This window comes from Mytilus edulis, chromosome 9 (genome assembly GCF_963676685.1).
Source record: "Mytilus edulis chromosome 9, xbMytEdul2.2, whole genome shotgun sequence".
NCBI classification, from domain to species: Eukaryota; Metazoa; Mollusca; class Bivalvia; order Mytilida; family Mytilidae; genus Mytilus; species Mytilus edulis.
The window spans coordinates 64,219,284-64,235,881 of NC_092352.1; positions in this window are offsets into that span (position 1 = coordinate 64,219,284).

Here is a 16,598-nt window from a genome sequence, read left to right on the forward strand (position 1 = left end):
ACCGTCTATCACCAGTATTTGTCTATACCTACCGTCGGTGATTAACATACGATATAGTGGTATTACATATACCGTCTATCAAGAGTTTTAGTCTTTACATACTGTTGGTAGTTAACATACAATACAGTGCTCCTATATACCGTCTATCAACAGTATTTGTCTATACCTACTGTCGGTAGTCAACATACAATATAGTGCTCCTACATGTGTATATACCGTCTATCAACAGTATTTGTCTATACCTACCGTCGGTGGTTAACATACAATATTGTGCTCCTATATACCGTCTATCAAGAGTTTTAGTCTATACCTACTGTTGGTAGTTAACATACAATATAGTGCTCCTATATACCGTCTATCAAGAGTTTTAGTCTATACCTACTGTTGGTAGTTAACATACAATATAGTGCTCCTATATACCGTCTATCAACAGTATTTGTCTATACCTACCGTCGGTGGTTAACATGCATTATAGTCCACCTATATACTGTCTATCAACAGTATTTGTCTATACTTACCGTTGATGGTTAACATGCCATACAGTACTCCCATATACCGTCTATCAACAGTATTTGTCTATACCTACTGTCGGTAGTTAACATACAATATAGTGCTTCTATATACCATCTATCAACAGTATTTGTCTATACCTACCGTCGGTGGTTAACATACAATATAGTGCTCCTACAATGTATATACCGTCTATCAACAGTATTTGTCTATACCTACCGTCGGTGGTTAACATACAATATAGTGCTCCTATATACCGTCTATCAAGAGTTTTAGTCTATACCTACTGTCGGTAGTTAACATACAATATAGTGCTCCTATATACCGTCTATCACCAGTATTTGTCTATACCTACTGTCGGTAGTTAACATACAATATAGTGCTCCTATATACCGTCTATCACCAGTATTTGTCTATACCTACTGTCGGTAGTTAACATACAATATAGTGTTCCTATATACCGTCTATCAACAGTATTTGTCTATACCTACTGTCGGAAGGTAACATACAATATAGTGCACCTATATACCGTCTATCAACAGTATTTGTCTATACCTACGGTCGGTGGTTAACATACAATATAGTGCTCCTATATACCGTCTATCAGCAGTATTTGTCTATACCTACCGTCGGTGGTAAACATACAATATAGTGCTCCTATATATCGTCTATCACCAGAATTTGTCTATACCTGTAGTTAACATACAATATAGTGCTCCTATATACCGTCTATCACCAGTATTTGTCTATACCTACCGTCGGTGATTAACATACGATATAGTGCTATTACATATACCGTCTATCAAGAGTTTAAGTCTTTACATACTGTTGGTAGTTAACATACAATACAGTGCTCCTATATACCGTCTATCAACAGTATTTGTCTATACCTACTGTCGGTAGTCAACATACAATATAGTGCTCCTACATGTGTATATACCGTCTATCAACAGTATTTGTCTATACCTACAGTCGGTGGTTAACATACAATATTGTGCTCATATATACCGTCTATCAAGAGTTTTAGTCTATACCTACTGTTGGTAGTTAACATACAATATAGTGCTCCTATATACCGTCTATCAAGAGTTTTAGTCTATACCTACTGTTGGTAGTTAACATACAATATAGTGCTCCTATATACCGTCTATCAACAGTATTTGTCTATACCTACCGTCGGTGGTTAACATGCATTATAGTCCTCCTATATACTGTCTATCAACAGTATTTGTCTATACTTACCGTTGGTGGTTAACATGCCATACAGTACTCCTATATACCGTATATCAACAGTACCTGTCTATACCTACCATCGGTGGTTAACAAGCATTACAGTACTCCTATATACCGTCTATCAATACTATTTTTCTCTACCTACCGTCGGTGGTTAACATATTATACAGTGCACCTATATATCGTCTATTATCAGTATTTTTCTAAACCTACCATCGGTGGTTAACATGCAATATAGTGCTCCTATATACTGTCTATCAACACTATGTTTCTAACCTGTTTCTATACCCACCGTCGGTGGTTAACATACAATACAGTGCACCTATATACCGTATATCAACAGTATTTGTCTATACCTATGGTCGGTGGTTAACATGCAATATAGTCCTCCTATATACTGTCTATCAACAGTATTTAGTCTATACCTACCGTCGGTGGTTAACATGACATATAGTACTCCTATATACCGTATATCAACAGTACCTGTTTATACCTACCATCGGTGGTTAACAAGCAATACAGTACTCCTATATACCGTATATCAAAAGTATTTGTCTATACCTACCGTCGGTGGTTAACGTAAAATATAGTGCTGTCTATTAAAATCATGTGTCTATACATACTGTCGGTGGTAAACATACAATAAAGTGCTCCTATAAACCGTATATCAACAGTTTTCATTTATACCTACCGTCGATGGTCAATATAACGTATTATATGGTCCGTATATAGTGCTCATATATACCGTCTGTCAAAAGTATCTGAATTTACCTACCGTAGGTAGTTAACATACAATATAGTGCTTCTATACACCATCTATCAACAGTATATGACTATACCTACCGTCGGTGGTTAACATACAATATAGGGCTCCCATATACCGTTGATGTCTATCAACAGTATTTGTCTATACCTACTGTCGGTAGTTAACATTCAATATAGTGCTTCTATATACCGTCTATCAACAGTATTTGTCTATACCTACCGTCGGTGGTTAACATACAATATAGTGCTCCTACAATGTATATACCGCCTATCAACAGTATTTGTCTATACCTACCGTCGGTGGTTAACATACAATATAGTGCTCCTATATACCGTCTATCACCAGTATTTGTCTATACCTACTGTCGGTAGTTAACATACAATATAGTGCTCCTATATACGTCTATAACCAGTATTTGTCTATACCTACCGTCGGTGATTAACATACGATATAGTGCTATTACATATACCGTCTATCAAGAGTTTTAGTCTTTACCTACTGTTGGTAGTTAACATACAATACAGTGCTCCTATATACCGTCTATCAACAGTATTTGTCTATACCTACTGTCGGTAGTTAACATACAATATAGTGCTCCTACATGTGTATATACCGTCTATCAACAGTATTTGTCTATACCTACCGTCGGTGGTTAACATACAATATAGTGCTCCTATATATACCGTCTATCAAGAAATTTAGTCCATACCTACTGTTGGTAGTTAACATACAATATAATGCTCCTATATACCGTCTATCAAGAGTTTTAGTCTATACCTACTGTTGGTAGTTAACATACCATATAGTGCTCCTATATACCGTCTATCAACAGTATTTGTCTATACCTACCGTCGGTGGTTAACATGCAATATAGTCCTTCTATATACTGTATATCAACAGTATTTGTCTATACCTACCGTTGGTGGTTAACATGCCATACAGTACTCCTATATATCGTCTATCAACAGTATTTGTCTGTACCTACCGTCGGTGGTTAACATGCCATACAGTTCTCCTATATGCTGTATATCAACAGTACCTGTCTATACCTACCATCGGTGGTTAACAAGCATTACAGTACTCCTATATACCGTCTATCAATACTATTTTTCTCTACCTACCGTCGGTGGTTAACATATAATACAGTGCACCTATATACCGTCTATTATCAGTATTTTTCTATACCTACCATCGGTGGTTAACATGCAATAGAGTGCTCCTATATACCGTCTATCAACACTATGTTTCTAACCTGTTTCTATACCCACCGTCGGTGGTTAACATGCAATACAGTGCACCTATATACCGTATATCAACAGTATTTGTCTATACCTATCGTCGGTGGTTAACATGCAATATAGTCCTCCTATATACTGTCTATCAACAGTATTTAGTCTATACCTACCGTCGGTGGTTAACATGACATATAGTACTCCTATATACCGTATATCAACAGTACCTGTTTATACCTACCATCGGTGGTTAACAAGCAATACAGTACTCCTATATACCGTATATCAAAAGTATTTGTCTATACCTACCGTCGGTGGTTTACGTAAAATATAGTGCTGTCTATTAAAATTATGTGTCTATACATACTGTCGGTGGTTAACATACAATAAAGTGCTCCTATAAACCGTCTATCAAAAGTTTTCATTTAGACCTACCGTCGATGGTCAATATAACGTATTATATGGTCCGTATATAGTGCTCATATAACCGTCTGTCAAAAGTATCTGAATTTACCTACCGTCGGTGGTTAACATACAATATAGTGCTCCTATATACCGTCTATTAACAGTATTTCTTTATACCTACCGTCGGTTGTTAACGTAAAATATAGTGTTCCTTTATATACCGTCTTTCAATAGTATTTCTTTATACCTAGTGTCGGTGGTTAACATAGAATTTAGTGCTCCTATATACCGTCTATCAACCGTATTTGTCTATACCTACCGGCGGTTGTTATCAAAACAAACTATTTTCTATCGACGGTCCAAAGTTTCGTATCTATATACTTCACTCTGAATGACCGATGACATTTATTTGAACAGTAACATTCCCTATTGTATTCATTATTTAGTTTTCTCCCTGAAGTTGTCTGAAATATTTGCGGCTGTACTGATGGCAAACAACAATCAATCAATTTCTTAAAGTACTTCTTAATCTATATTTTTTTAATCTAACCAGTAATATGTGATCGGTGAATGTACGTATGACAATCACGCCAATTTTGAAAAAGCATATTTTTTTTTCATTTGCGCACATTGACATTTTTTAATTTGCGCCAAATTGATTCGAAAGGTTAGGTCGGATAAATTTAGATGATAAAATTAAACTTGTTTAACCAAACGCAGCAATTCAATGAACACAAGCTACAATATAGATAAATGTGTATATAGACACATGTTGAGATCATGGGTATCTTCATTTAATCACACTTCTGGTACCCGAACATTTACTTTCATATATGGAACCGATGCCATAAAGAAAAAAACAGGCTTTAACTTATAAAAATTTTGATAAAAAAGGGGATGCTTTATTGTAGGGAAGATATCACAAGGTTGCAGTTCAACAGAAGTGTTGCATGACAATACTCAGTTAAAAAAGATTTGTGCATATGCAAATGTGCTTTATTTATGTCAAACTGTTACAATCTTATTTTATAAAGTGCTACTTCAAGTGTGATGTACACTTGCAATAAACTTATCCTGCTTTCAATCCCCCTCCTCCTCCCCGTCACGTGTGAGCAAGTGGCAGGTGGCAAAAGACCAGAAGAAATATTTTTGTTATTATATAAATAAATTCTATACATCTTATATGCCTCATGACTTGTGTTTACCTGTTAATTTGTGCAAATGAAGAAAATAAATTTGGCACAAAGAAATAAAAAAAATAGGCGCTAATTAAGTGCAGATTGGCGCAAATGGAAAAAGCCGAAGCAAATATAATCTTTCCTTGTATCAAGATTTCAAGATTTTATTCATAACCTCAGACACATACTTGTGTACAAGAGGACAATAATATATACAACCATATTAAGATAATACATAGCGAGACAGGACAAACGAAACACAAATACATAGTATATTTTAAAAGACAATTGGTATAATTAGATTAAGTATTTTATGATTTTCTTCACGAAAATTGATAATTTCCTTCGAACTTGTACGTTACATATAGACAGCAAGCCAGTGAATTTCTTCTTGCTTGGATTCATTACACAGTAATTTGGTACAAACTTTGATCTAAGAGCAGAAACATCAGCATTTTTACAGGTAAACAATATATGAAACTCATCCCCTATTCCCTCATTACATAATGTACATATTCTATTTTCCCTCGCGATCCCCGCCCATCTACCGGTCTCAATATAGGTAACTTCAAATTCGAGCATCGAAGTTTAAATATTTTATATCTGTCCTTGGGTAATAATCGCAATAGATACGGTTCCAAACCAAACTCTAGTTTGAATAAAGAATAGAATTCACCCCTATCAGATAAAATTGGTGTTTTCTTTCTTTTTTTCGTTCAGTTTCATCTAGTCCATTTGTTCATTTGACTCTGTTTCCATCACGACTAGGATGCATTTTAATTTATAATGTAAAGTCGTTCAGGTTTTTGTTTTATTATATAAAAAAAGAAGATATGGCATGATTGCCAATGAGACAACTCTCTAAAAGAGACAAAGTGACACCGGAATTAACTATTAAAAAAAACCTTTAACAGATCACGGTACGCTGACGGTACAGTTGTCTGTAAATTCAGAAATTAATGCGAGGTTTTTATTATTGCGACAATAATTAAGACTCGCATTTTGAAGTATTGCGTTTGAATTAATCAGTATTTTTTCTTAATCGTTGTAATCAAAATCTCATTTCAGGCTATAATGACACTCATCGCATTAATATTTCACAATTGCACGCAACAAATTTATATTCAAAGACTATGAATTTGATGTATATTTGACAAGATTAGTTCATTTAAATTACCAATTTATTCTATAATTAGTGTATTATTCTCCCAAGTTTATTTGAAAAGGTATAATTCCTCTATACAAATGGCAAAATCTTTCATAAAATATCCAGTAAGTTGGATAAACGTTTACCAAATCATCCCAATACAGTTTGATTTATATATTCACTTTGCTATTCCGTTCTTGCACAGTGATATAGTTAATTTTGCGTCATCCCATATTCTAGCAAAGGGAGATTATCTCAGCATCACCGTTACATTAGTAATAGCTCTCGTACATAAAATAGTTAGTTCGAACTGTATGATCCTGTGTGAATCTGATCTTTATATTAAAAGTGCATAAATGGTTCACATATGGGTCTTATTTAAACATTAAACAGTATCAAAACAATTAGTGCATTATAATATAACCAAATAGGCATGCAAAAAAGAATCAATAGGCAAAATATGCTTGTCTACCGTCTAATTCTAATTGCTATTATTTACTGTATTGTACATAGGTCAATTCCATTCCATTCCATTCAATTTTATTTATTTTTTAATTTTCAGAAGAAAACAGTATTTCTAACAATTAAATTGAATTAATTTGATATGACGTTGACACACGGTAATCACTCTCATGTTTTTATTTACATCGCTGTCAATCATCCGGTAAAGATGAATATTCATTACTACCCTCGGTAGTTAACGTCCCTCGATGGTTAACTTTAAGTGCCTACCTAAAATCTTGCATCGATAAGTATTCAAGAGTAGACATTGTATTTGATGTTTACTAAATGAATAATTTAAAGGCTGTGACAAGACAAAGGCAAGGCTTTTGTGCTAGATGGAAAGGTGATGGTTCTGGTAGAACACCAAGGGCTTGGAGTAGTTTTCTCTGTGAAGATGACAACGAATCACAATTGTTCAAGTTTCTTGCTGAAAAAAGAGACTAATAAAAATGTGTATGTTATTCATGGTGAAAATATTCTTTGCAATTTCAATAAGGATACTTCCCATCTACCACTTGTAATCATGAAGAAGCAGATACACGAATGTTTGTCCATGTTCGGCATGATTATGAAAAGTGTTGTTAAATGTAATTTTAGGTAGTACTGACACAGATGTAATAGTATCAAGAATTGCAGCAATCGCAAAACTAGGTAGAACACATTGTGGATAGGTAATGGAAGGAATAAAGACTTTTGTTGGCTTCCTGTACGTGACATATCAAATGCGTTTGGTCCTAAAGTAGCTGCTCTTCCTTTCGTCCATGCATTCAGTGGATGTGACACTTTGTTGAATTGTCGTGGGAAAGGGTTTAAATGAATCGATAAAAGTGACGCCATTCAAATTCGCACATGATCTGTGTATTATGATAATAAGCATTGTGTATACGCGTCATAACAATTGTTTGGGGCAACATTTAGAGAGAAGGGAAACTGATTGGACGTACGGACGGACAAGGTTAACACTTAATATTAATGAGGGGGGGGGCAAGGGGGGTCCCCATAACAGCAAAACAGTTAATTGATTTGGTGAAAAACAGATAACAAGGAATTGAAAAGGGACAATAACAGATAACATTAAATGTAATATGAAAATAAATCTGTCCAGGACCAATCCAGTAGATGACTCGTAGATCTTAGTATATAACTTGTGGTATGGACCTAGAAAATTGTAATTTGTGTAAACAAGACGTTTCGGCCGTTGAGGCAGTTCTGCCTTGGTTGATTTTTTTCCGTAACTTGTATAATAAGTTATAGTATGGATGTTGATTTTTTTCTGAACGAAATTACTAGTTTCTGTTTTTGATATACGGATATTTTTAATCTAGGGCATTTGAGGGATCAATTTTTAATGATTTAGGTTTTTTTATTTAATTTTTGAAAGTAGTGCAGCCAGTGACACTTTATTATCAATTTGATTTTTAGCTTTTTTTTATTTCTGAAAAGCAATATATATACATTCACGGCTGGTAATCTACACACGCAGAACATTTGGTTCTGCAATGAAAACCGTGAGAGGATTTTCCGGTTGTGCTTGAGTGGAGTAATTTTCACCGCTTCAAAAGGTATGTACATTTCTAAATCTCAATTTTCTTATTCACCTGATCAAAATATTGAAAATCAGAGAATGCCGTGCTGTGGTGAACACTTTAACAAAGAGATACATGTATCATTTACTGTTGTACGTAGAGTTGAACTCCTACAAAATCAGTTGCCCCACGAGAAATTGGCTCAAAAAGTGACATTTCAATTTTGAAATGGTTTTATTAACAGACCTACAAGTTCAAATTGAGTTTTTTTTTAGGGCAAAGGGTATGAATGTTGTTTTTGGCGGCGTGTACGCTGTCCGGTGTTGATAGACGTCTGAATAATTCTAAAAACTACATTTTTTCATTGAGTCATGCGTGAGGGGATCGGTTCTGATTGAGGACATCGTGAATGCGTGAGGGGAAGTACAAATCATTTTGTTATATTCAAGCTATGAGTCGTTGAAACTTACCTAAATAAGGCTACATTGTTCATGAAAAAACAGTGCTTAGAAAAATTTATGAGATTGAATTATGAAATAAATTGTGGGAACCTAGGTTTAATAATATGTTTCACGAAGAATTAAAAGAAAAAATGTTGTCAATGATAACCAAAAGTACTGCAGAGATGTTGGTGAGTATCTCATTCGTCTGGATTCGTCCTTTTCAAACTACTCAACAATGTCCAAAAACAGGTCGAATGCAATGTTGTTTAAAAGGAAAATGCCCACTCTGTACTAATGGAAAAAAAAATCAAAAATCTTTCTCTTTTCCCTACGTCTGAGAGTTTATCTATAGCACTTTGAAAAACTTTATATTCTTCCTCAAGGTCTTCCATGTGGTCTTTGTCGTGGTCTACTACGTGGTCTTCTTCTATATCTTCTTCTTTGTCTAATACATGCTCTTCCTTATGGTCTTCCTCGAGATTATCTAGGCTTTCATCGATGTTCGTGAATAATAAATTCTGTTGATCTGCCATTTTTGTTTCGAAAATTTCGTGATTTTGGGTGAACAGATTACGTCTTATATATATAGGTGTTGAAGTTTTGATCGGCGATATACTTTTCTTAAATATATGTGGTGATCTCTGTGACGTATATTTGACGACAGGACTACTCCCAGAGGGTTTAGTTCGCTTCGAGGGCGGGGATAACTTGTATCTCCATGGCTTTTTGTAGAGATTCCATTTCAGTCCCCTTTTCCTTTTTTTCTTTGAACAATGGCATTTTTTGAAATTGAACAAACAATTAATAGTTTGATGTCATTGAATCAGTGACCAGTTTTGATCTATTAAAGTATAAGGATATTAAATCTGTGCTTTTAATCAGCATTGATCACATTTATTGAGTCAACAAAAGTCAAAAAGCCAAAGATTAAAAAAAATGTTTGTACTTCCCCTCACGCATTCACGATGTCCTCAATTAGAACCGATCCCCTCACGCATGACTTAGTGAAAAAATGTATTTTTTGGAATTATTAAGACGTCTATCAACACCGGACATCTTACACGCCGCCAAAAACAACATTCATACCAATTGCCCCCAAAAAACCTTAATTTTAACTTGTAGGTCTGTAAATAGAACCATTTAAAAATTGAAATGTCACTTTTTAAGGCAATTTCTCGTGGGGCAACTGATTTTGTAGGAGTTCAACTCTACGTACAACAGTAAATGATACATGTATCTCTTCGTTAAAGTATTCACCACAGCATAGCATTCTCTGATTTTCAATATTTTTATCAGTTGAATAAGAAAATTGAGATTTAGAAATGTACATACCTTTTGAAGCGATGAAAATTACTCCACTCAAGCACAACCGGAAAATCCTCTCACGGTTTTCATTGCAGAACCAAATGTTCTGCGTGTGTAGATTACCAGCCGTGACATTTGTACTTTACAAGTAATAAAAAAAAAACATTGATGCACAATATATATTTTTTATTTAATGACCTCATGATAAAACTTACTTATAAAATACAAAAAAAACCAGATCAGTGGAGACAGGACATGTTTTAAACTGACACAAGCATGCCTGTTATGGTTATTCTGATAATAGAAATTGGCTCAAGTGACAATTCTGATAGTATAAAATAGAAATTGAACCTAGTGAAAATTTGGATGACACCAAGTGAAACACCAATCATGCATCTTATGTGAAATTATAGAATATGGAAAATTTGGGAACAGCATTGTAGAAGCTGTAGGATTTGTAAAAGGGTATTTGTCGAAAAATTAAACTGAAGACACATCTTTATTTGCATCAATGGTTTCTGAGCTTCAATTTTCGCCATGTGAAGCAGTTAAAAAGCTTTTAAAAATATGGTGGTCAGGGTTCTCTTTCATGTAAATGAAAAGAGAGGGAGTAGCACTAGCTTATAATATAAATGCTAAAAGAAAAAGATGTTGTATAATTCCCAAAGCCATAATTCAATCCCATACCACTTAGTAATGTAAAACAATTCAAAGGAGAAAACTAACTGCCTAATTTATCCACAAAATAGTGAACGAGAAACTTAGTAACACAGTAACAAACTATAACCACTGAATCCAGGCTCCTGACTTGGAAATAGGCACATACAGAATGTGACTGCGTCAACTTAAGCATGCTAGTTGGTGTACAATCCTCCCCTAATCTGGGACAGTGGTGTAATAGTACAGCATAAAGATTATTATGTGGTCATTGAATAAAAAATCTATAGGGTGTACCAATGCTTTTTTTATAACAAAATCCATACAATAAGTTATTGTACAAGAAATAAGTGAATTATAATTTGTACAAAATGCTTCATGTTCACAGACAACGGAATTTATTACAAAGGATAATAATAATATATACTGGAATGGTCCTGGGTCCAATTGATTTTAATATGTTTATGTGATGTATGTTACTGAAATTCTTCTGCAAATACAGGGCCACCCGATATTACCAGTAGAAAGACCCCAATAGATATACATTGTAAGAAGATGTGGTAAGCGTGCCAATGAGACTATTATCCATTCAAATCACAATTTTCAATTATCTTCAATTTCTACGGAAGTTTGGCTGTCAAAATGCTAACATTCCAATTTTCAATAACAGTTAACAGCAAATAGATTCTCACAATAACAGATAACAAAATAGATAATAGTCCTATAACAGCTAACAAAGAATAAGACAATAACAGCTAACAGTAAATATATTTTCAGAATAACAGATAACAAAGAATTAAAATGCCCAATAACAGCATAACAGTTAAACCCCTTGCCCCCCTCATTAATGCTCCATCCGCTGTGTCGGGGCTTAATAAATTCAGACGTTTGTTATACTGAAATTGTACATACTCGACAAATTCCCGACTATCCCTACGACCAGGTCGAGCTGGTCGGGTCAAGATCGGGCTGAGATCGATTATAGTTGATTCGGTCTAGCTAAAGTTGAGTAAAGATCGTCTTGAGATTGTGAATTGGTCGGAATTCGAATATGTTTTTAATTAGTGGTCGGGTGGGAGTCTTGATGGAGACATAAATGAGTCGTGAATGGTCGAGTTACTTATAGTTCACAAAAAAAGAATTAATTTGAACTTTTTGTTAAAATTGATCCAAATACAACAGTCAAAGGTTGTCATTTTCATCTTGGACAAAATACAAAATTTAGGTTTAACTAATGAAGACAAAAATGGTTAACGCAGATTTTCTGATTGCCATTTCTTCCAGCGGAGGAGGTTGAGGACACTTTTGCTGACGATATAATGTAAGATGTTCCTGTTAATTAAAATTAGATAAATTTGCCGACTACAAAGAAGAAATTTACGTAACTATTGAGATGAAATTACAGTGTGGACGACGTACAGTGTCTAATGAAGTAACAAATCGTACTAACAATGGTCCAGAGTCTTTTTACAGCTATTTATAACACATGTATTATACCCATCGCTATCGCTCGGAAATAATCCAATATAAATGCCAAACCCATTTAAAATGAAAACAAATCTATACGGCTGCCACAAACTACCTCTTAAATATAAGAATTGAAAATGTGGTATAATTGCAAACTATGTTCTTAACAAATATGATAGACAACCAACAATCTCATTTTCCAAAAAAAACCTCATAAAAATCCGTAAAATCAGGTTATTCTCACAATAAAAACGCAGGTAAATTTGCGCAAACGTATCAATACGATTTCTTCGCGCAAACGAAATGCTTGTCGTAAGATTCTTAACAAATATAAGAAAAACTGCAGTCGCACTTTATATCATGACACCAAATATCGAAACGTAGCATCACACAAAATAACTCTTAAAATTATGGCAACAACAAAAATTAAAAAAAAAACAAATGGTATTGTCATTTAAATTATTTGCATATATATGAAAGACTCATAATGTCTCTAATCGAGACGGCCGTCGCTCAAATCGACGTCGAAATCCGACGACATTAAAATAACATGCCAAATCGACGGCCAATTTTATACCCCACTATGATTGCCAATGGGAAAATTATGCAATAGAGTTCAAATGAAGTCGATGTAAGCAATTATAGACAACCATACGGCCTTCAACGATAAGAAAAATCCATTCCATAAAGTCGGCTATGAAAGGCAACGACATGTAAAAAATGATGTAAAGAATCCAAACCAGCAAACAAACGGTCTTATTTATAACAAAACAATTTCTAAAAACAAATATGACAGGCATAAACCAACGACAACCACTGAACTACTGGTGCTATATAGCCATTCTTCCCCATGCCAGTTTCCCCTAGGGCACTGGTGGTAAGCGGATGGTCGTAACTAAAAGTTACGACCATCCGGAGATGGGAGACAACTCTAGGCATAAGTTTTTCTTTTCCGATTTTTGTGCACTAAAAGGTTCATTTGAACCAAACCGCTTGTCTCGTACATACTATTCGACAGTCCGGTGATATTAAAACCAAATTTGATGCATTAAAACATTCCAATTTTCGTAAAATAGTCATTCAAAAATTCAAGCATGATGGTCGTAACTAAAAAAACAAAATATTGAGGATGGTCGTAACTTAAATTTGTGATGGTCGTAACTCTGTTTTAAATAAGACCGAATAAGGCAAGTCAAGAGTTTTAAACGTGTCTTTTATTATATGCATACTAGTATTTCATATGATGTACTTCTGAAGATTTTTTTTCATTTTTTACATACAATGTAAAATAAAGCAATGTCAATGCGTGTAACACTTATCAATTCAGAAATTTTAAAAGTTTTCAAATATTAGTTTTGGGGAATTTTGATTAAAGTTCGATTTAAAATTCCAAATTTTTCAAATGTAACCGAACCAGTCAAGAGTTCTAAACGTGTCTTCTGTTATATGAATATATCATATATCATATTATATATTTGTGAAGTTGTTTTCACCAAATAATAAAAACTAGATGGAGAGAGGGATACCTGTAAAGAAGAAAATTGGAACGAATCGAACGAAACAATACAAAATGAAATGAACAGTCATATATTCTTAAAATATAATGTATAAAATTAATAAAGAGGCAAATAGTTGAATTAATGTAAGCGGTTAAATTCATTAACAATGTAAATTTCTCAAAAGTGGAGAAATCATTTTAAAACAAGAAACACAGCTCTGGTTATGATCATTCTTTGATAGAAATAAAAAGCACAAAATGTATCAAATACATGTAATTGTTTTAATTACAAAATAAATGAGTTTAAGAAACAAATTAACAAATTGGACATCACATGAAATAGCAGTATCCTAATTTTTTTTCCGATTGGAATTCGCATCTATTGCAAACATAAACTTTTTGAGGATGTACTTACTAGTTGATTTTTTTAAATCTTCAATTGAAGAATGATACATTAAGTCGAAAGAGTATTAATAAGGAGTCAAAATAAGCTTAACATATTGATAGGTTATGAAGGTCGTTATCGAGACTAGAGCATACCCGCGAATTCGCAGGTCCGAACCTGAGTTTTAAAAAGAACATACGCTTTATTCTTAGCCTGGATGCTTAGACGTCATATTGTTGTTTGGTGAAATCAAGCTGATAATCAGGTGCACAGTAATGCCTAATGACGAAGTCCATGAGTAGCTTGTAGCCATTCATACAATGTAAGCATATAACTTACACATGATTTTCAACCTGCATACCGGGATTTGTATGTAATAATTGCCGCAGTACATTTAGTTTGACCTAAGTCTTTGTAACATTATCCTGGCTACAAACAAGTATTTTATTTTACTCTTAAATTCAGTGCATGTAGCAGTGTAAAATATATATCAACAATTTTCCTACTTTCGAAGTTAACACAATGATCATTGCGACACCATGGATTCAGTTTTCATTCCGTACCAATACTTAGAACTAATATCAATACTATACAGCAATATATAATCGTTATGTAATCGATAAAAAATAACGACAACACGTAATAAAATCCTGGGTTGAGTTCAATATCGTAGCGGCTACGTAGCTGCTATCAATATCTATGTAACAACTAGTCTATAGCTGCATGTTCAATCGTCAAGATCTACGTAGCACTACGTAGCAGCTACGATATTGAACTCAACCCTGACTCAGAAGTGCATTTGTGGATTCTATTTCCTCATGAACGACCAAAAGACGAATATTTGAAGGCCAATAGTTTATAAGACAATAACAATTTAAAAAAAGTCAAGGAGTAAACAAAGACTCAAAAACTCTAAGACATAAGAGCTGCAATAAATGATTTAAAGATGATTGTTCAGACTGTACGTTTAATAATTTCATCTGCCGACATGATTGCAGATAAAAAAAAAGTCGTAAATAAAAAATACTAAAAACAAATATAAGGGAATACACGTGCATTTGATAATTTAATGCCTTAACGTACAGTAAAAAATATATCAATTCTCAACCCTAACATACTTTTTGGCTTAATGCGAGTTGATTAAATTGATGCACTTAATAAATTTGTAAAATCAAAGTTACAAAGGGGTAGTGAAAAATTCATTATACCAGAAATGAGCATTTTAGATGTAAATATGTATTTAAAAAAACTTGACAAGTCGAAAGCAACTGGTTTAGATGATGTCGGACCAATTATTTTGAGTATGTGCAGCAATGTCATTTTACCAGCTTTGACATATATCTAAACATCAATTATGGTAAATTTCCAAGTATTTTTAAAACTGCAAGAGCATGCCCAATTTTAAAAGTGGCAATGCCTGTAATCCTGATAATTATAGACCAATAGCAGTTTTGGCTTGTCTATCTAAAATCATAGAACGACATATAGCTAATAGTTTGTATATATTTTTAAATAGTAATGACCTTCTTAATACTACACAGTCAGGTTTCAGAACTAAACATTCGTATACTACTGCACATACTAAATTAGTAGATGAATGGTTAGCAAAAAAAGATAATGGAGAGATAAATGGAGTTATATTTTTAGATTTAAAGAAAGCTTTTGATCTGGTTAATCATAATTTATAATTTTATTGAAAAAACTTGAATATTATAATGTTTCTAATAGATATAGGAAGATGTGATGTGAGTGCCAATGAGACAACTCTCCGTACAAATAACAATTTAAAAAGTAAACCATTATAGGTTAAAGTACGGCCTTCAACACGGAGCCTTGGCTCACACCGAACAACAAGCTATAAAGGGCCCCAAAATTACTAGTGTAAAACCATTCAAACGGGAAAACCAACGGTCTAATAGTACACTTGACTGGTTTAAGTCATGCTTGTTTGAACGAAGCCAACAAGTTAAGGTCAATAACGTCATGTCTAATACTAAATGCAGAAACACTGGTGTATCACAAGGTTCTATCCTGGGCCCTTTGTTATTTATTTTATATATCAATGATTTACCACTTAATATAGAACATTCATTAATAGATTTATATGCAGACGATTCTACATTACATTGTAAAGGTAATGATGTAATTCAGTTAGCTTCTTACCTTCAAAATGATATTCATGTAATTGAAAACTGGTGCTCGCAAAATTGTATGAAATTAAATGCCAAAAAAGAGTAAATCAATAATTATTGGTTCAAAACAATGGCTTTGTTTAACTGGAAACAGGTTTGATATCAATATTTCAAATGAACAAATAGAAAATGTAGATTGTGAGAAACTAC